The following is a 5,086-nucleotide window of genomic DNA, read 5'->3' as shown; positions in this document are numbered from 1 at the left end:
AGCTGAAGGCAGACGCTTAACTGACTGAGCCACCCAGGCACCCCAGTTGGTGACTTTCTGCACAGAATAAGCAGCTCATGGATTTTCTTTAGTTCTACCAAATTTTCCCAAGATAGACACGAATGTTGATTTGAAAGATACTAGAATACAGAATGAGCATAGAGGACATCTTCTTGAACTCACTAGCTGAGACTGGTACCTTCTCTCAGTATATGGGCAGATGTCTGGTCACTGCTTGATCAGCCTATTACCTCTTGGGGCAATTTGTTGGCAGCTCTACTATTTAGAAAGCTCTTCCTTATGTTAGAACAAAATCAGCCTACTTGCAACTTCCACCTATTAATTTCATTTCAGCCTTCTGAGGACATGTAGAAGAAATCCGGCTTTCCTATAAGTCTTTTCTTTCTCCTCCCCAGACTAAAAAGCCTTAGCTCTTTTAGACTTTCCTCAGATGTTCAACATATGTTCAACATACGGTTATTTTTTTCTGGAGGCATACCAATTGGTTGATGTGCTCCTTAAAGAATTCAGAAGAAAATGACCGCAATACCCTGAGTGTAGTCTAAACATTGCTGAGAAGGCCTAGTAGGATTGTTCATTCTTACAGCACAATTTCAGGAATATTAAGACCTCTTTAGCTTTTATCTATGCCATGTACCTAGATAGTGTGTGTATACAGCTAAAACCCACTGGTATTTTCATGTGCGTGGCTTGGGCTCTTCTCTATCCTGTAGAATTGCTTATTTGAATCTAAGTGCAGTTTCTCATTTATTCTTATGTATGATGTTTTTGATGAGGAATAATTTAGATATAGTAACAAGCACTAATCTAAATTTTTGTATATATAAATGCCCATCTAACCACCACTCAGGTCAGCATATAGAATTTTTCCAGAATTCTAAGAGGTTTTCTCATGCCCTCTCACAGCCAACAATTGTGATCACTATTCCGGCTTCTATTACCATGAATTAATTTTGCCTGATTGAACTTCATGTAAATGGAATTGTGCAATTTCAATTCTCACCTTGGTGTCTGTGAGATTTATTTATATTGTTGAATAAAGCAGAAGCTTACTCTTTTTATTATTATGTAACTTCCCATAGTATAAATTATACCACAATTTACCTATCTATTCAACTGTTTGGTTTTTTGAATAAAGCTACCATGACAATTATAGTACATGTCTTTTGGAAGATATAAGTACTCATACCTGTTGATTATATACCTAGGGGTAAAACTGACGGGTCCTAGGATATATAGCTGTTTTGCTTAATACATACTGCCAAACAGTTTCCTCAACTGGTGGTACCGGTTTATGCTCTCACTAGTAATGTATAGAGTTCCAGTTTTCTATATCTTCTCCAGCACCAGTTACTATAAAGTCCTTTAAGTTTTAGTCATTTTAAAGAGGTATAAGGTATTATCTCACTATTTTTTTACTATTGTTTTGCTTTGCATTTAAAAAATTTTTTTAAATTTTTTATTTTTTAAAGATTTTATTTATTTATTAGAGAGAGATACAGCGAGAGAGGGAACACAAGCAGGGGGAGTGGGAGAGGGAGAAGCAGGCTTCCCGTTGAGCAGGGAGCCTGACGTGGGGCTCGATCCCAGGACCCTGGGATCATGACCTGAGCCGAAGGCAGATGCTTAACGACTGAGCCACCCAGGCACCCCACTTTGCATTTTTCTGATGACTGATTATCCATATAGTTTTTATGTAAATTAATTGCATGATTTAGCTCTATTGAATTCATTTTGGATTGCTACTTGGTTATCCCATGAATTCACTACTCCTTCTAGCTTTTTCCTACCCACTCATTTATTTATGTCATTTATCCTCCAAGTCTCCATAATACAGGATGTGGACAAAATGTGGTATCAAGCCCCTCTAAGTTGATGTCAGTGCTTTGATTGGCATCCTTGGGTAAGCCATTCAGCCAGTTCTGAAATCAACCTAACTGTATGATTATCAGCTCACATTTCACCGTGCTTTTAATAAAGTTATCTAGAAATACTAAAATTCAGATCCTTGCATGCCTATAATATTCTTCTGATCTATCAGTCTCATTGGTACACCTATCAAAAAATGAAGTTAGTTTAAGTTGGTATTCTTTGTGAATCCAAAATGGCCCCCATTAATCATTTATTCCTTCTCTATGAGCCCACAGATCATCCTTTTGATTTCCTAAAGGTGTATCTTTCACTTTATAAATGTAGGACAGCATTTGCAACTTCTGTTTTTTTATAGTTCTGTTGTTTTATTAACACAAATATGATGTGCACATAAGCTGTCTATTTATTTTCTTCACTGCATAGCCTGGCATTGGGACTGGTGACTCCGATGGCCAGCTGGGCTGCTTTTTCCACAATGGCTTTGTGGTTCTTGGAGGAGACATTGTGAGCAATCTCTGCACAGTAAGATTTGTTGCACATCAGCAGCACTTCAAGCTCCTTGACGTTGTGGACAAGGAACTTCCGGAAGACACTGAGCACTATGTGCTTTGTTTTCTTGTTGCTCCCATAACCAGTGTTGGGTGTCAAGATCTGGCCCTTGAATCTTCTGTGCACCCTATTGTCAATGCTTCTGGGTTTCTGTCAGTTGCACTTAATTTTGACATATTGGTTGGACTGGTGCCGGATGAACTTCTTGGTCCTCTTTTTAACAATCTTGAACTTCACCAGAGGTCTGAGGGTGGCCATGATGCTGAGTAGGAGACAGCTGCCACCTCTGCAGGTGGCATGGAAGAAGAGAGAACATTTGCAACTTCTTACTTGAAGCAGAAGTATGGTTTACAATGGTCTCCTTGTTTAATTTGATTGCTGTGTTTAAACTGATTTTCTTTTTTATGAATGGAATCCTTACTTAAAGATTTTAAGATAGTTCATGAGTTGGCAACTATACAATAAGTATTTTTTGGGGAGGATGAGCATTAAGAAGTATTTTACAATGTAAGTAATCACTCACTAATTTATCTCTAAACTTGGATTTCTAATTATCTGATTTTCCTAGTTACATGGACACCAACAGTTTACTTTTGCAAATGGGCAGAATGATGAAAATTATCGATAGTGGGAAAGATTTTAAAAAAAGAAGAAACTAATTCAAAACTACAGACCACTGGAGATCATTTAATGAATTTAACTTGGTCTATTAAGTAGGAGCTCAATGGGCTTAAAAAGATAGTCAACTTTTAAAGTGTCTCAAGCATTAAGAGAATCTGGTTTAGCTTTGAGAAATCTAGAAGCAACAACAGAAATAACCAATCTATATGATAGGACTAGTTGCTGGTTATATTTCTTTGCGCTTTAAGCAGGAAAAGTAAACATTTCATGGAACATATCCAGTTGGCTAGAATAGCTGCCCTAATCAACTGAAGATTTTTTGGCCACCATAAACCCCAATTAGCCTTGTCTTTTATGCTCCTCATTATATTGTATAAATAATAAAATTGTTGAATTAAAGAGAAACTAGAGGTTATCCAGTTTAGTCTTTAAAATTTACCTATGAGGAAACTAATACTCAAGGAAGCTAAATGATTTACTTAAGTTTTACCACCCAAGGACTGTTGAAGAAGCAGACAGACAATGTTCCTGATCTCATGAAGATCACATTTTAGTCAAAAGGGGATACAGAAGAAGCAAAGCACACGTACTTGAAGAACAAAGTAGATGGTGGTAAGTGTTAGAGAGAGTGGGATGCATTATGTCAAGTGGCCAGATCCTTCCCAATTTAGTTCTCTTTCTGCTTTACCAAAGTGCTTTCTAAATGACTGTTTCAGAGAAATAGAGGAGTTAAATGACACAGTACTCTGGGTATATTGAATGTCACAAATAAAATTTATTTTCTTTCTTTTTTTTTTTTTTTTTTTTAAGATTTTATTTATTTATTTGAGAGAGAGAATGAGATACAGAGAGCATGAGAGGGGGGAGGGTCAGAGGGAGAAGCAGACTCCCTGCTGAGCAGGGAGCCCGATGTGGGACTCGATCCCGGGACTCCAGGATCATGACCTGAGCCGAAGGCAGTCGCTTAACCAACTGAGCCACCCAGGCGCCCCAAAATTTATTTTCTTTCAATCAACTTATCCCCCTTTGTTTTTTAAGAAATCAAAATTCAGACAGTATTTCCAGAATAAAGATATATGTAAATGAAAAATATACTCAAGAAGATCAGAAAGTCCAGCAGTGTTGCCTAGGGCAAGTGAATCATATATTTTCATCTTCAAAACTATTTTTTCAGATATATTGATTAAAGAGAATTTTCTTTTCTCAGGAGTTTGATGAAATGATATGAGAGTATATGACTGATCTTGAGACTATTTCTGTAACTTTTCTAAGGAAGACTGGAAAGCTGTTCCTAGAGGCTTACTCCAATCCTAATTTTTGAATTCAAGTTGTCGTGTATAGACTTCATCTAATTTGGCTGTCCTTTACTTTCCTGTCACCAAACAGGGAAAACATTTAGCACCCAGCAATGTATTAGACTTGAGGGAGATTAAAAAGAAAAAAAACCAAAACATCTGAGATAGGACCTTGACCCTCAGGAATGCCATACTCTAATTAAAGAGAAAAGATAATAGTACCAGGTGGTAAGAGTGTTGAGCAATTGGTACAGATAAGAGGCTTGGTAGAGATCCAGAGGAGGGAGAAATGCCTTTCTGTGGGTGGAAGGTTTCTTTGAAGGAGTTAGAAGTTGGGCTGGACTCTGGAGAATGCATGCTTTGAAAAAGAGAGCTGTAATTATAGCAGTACTTGAGGAAGATTTTCCAAATAAAGCTTTTGCAGGGAGCAGGGGCAGAGGCAGAGGCTATTACAGTTCCCCAATGACATAGATAAAAAGTCTATTGATGACTGGCAAACCTGGGTGGCTGGATGATGTGAATGGGGTAGGACAGAGCAAATGAGGAGGTGAAAGATGACTTCACAGTCTGAGTCTGGGTAATAGATGACTTCATTCATAGAACTGAGGAAGTCTGAAGGGAGAGCTGGTTTGGGGGTAAAGTGATATTTGATTGCAGGCATATCAAGAGGTTGGCAGCAAATCTGATTTAAAATGTCCATCAGATAGTACCAGGGGCTAAGACGAAGG

General features: G+C 37.8%; 1 pseudogene; it reads right to left on the bottom strand.

The window, feature by feature from the left end:
* Positions 1–2,292: 2,292 nt before the first annotated feature.
* Positions 2,293–2,700, bottom strand: LOC118550363 (large ribosomal subunit protein eL32 pseudogene; annotated as a pseudogene).
* Between the last annotated feature and the right edge of the window lie 2,386 nt (positions 2,701–5,086).

This window comes from Halichoerus grypus, chromosome 7 (assembly GCF_964656455.1).
Source record: "Halichoerus grypus chromosome 7, mHalGry1.hap1.1, whole genome shotgun sequence".
Lineage (NCBI taxonomy): Eukaryota > Metazoa > Chordata > Mammalia > Carnivora > Phocidae > Halichoerus > Halichoerus grypus.
Note: the sequence above shows the minus strand (reverse complement) of the source record. Positions and strands in the feature narration are given on the sequence as shown.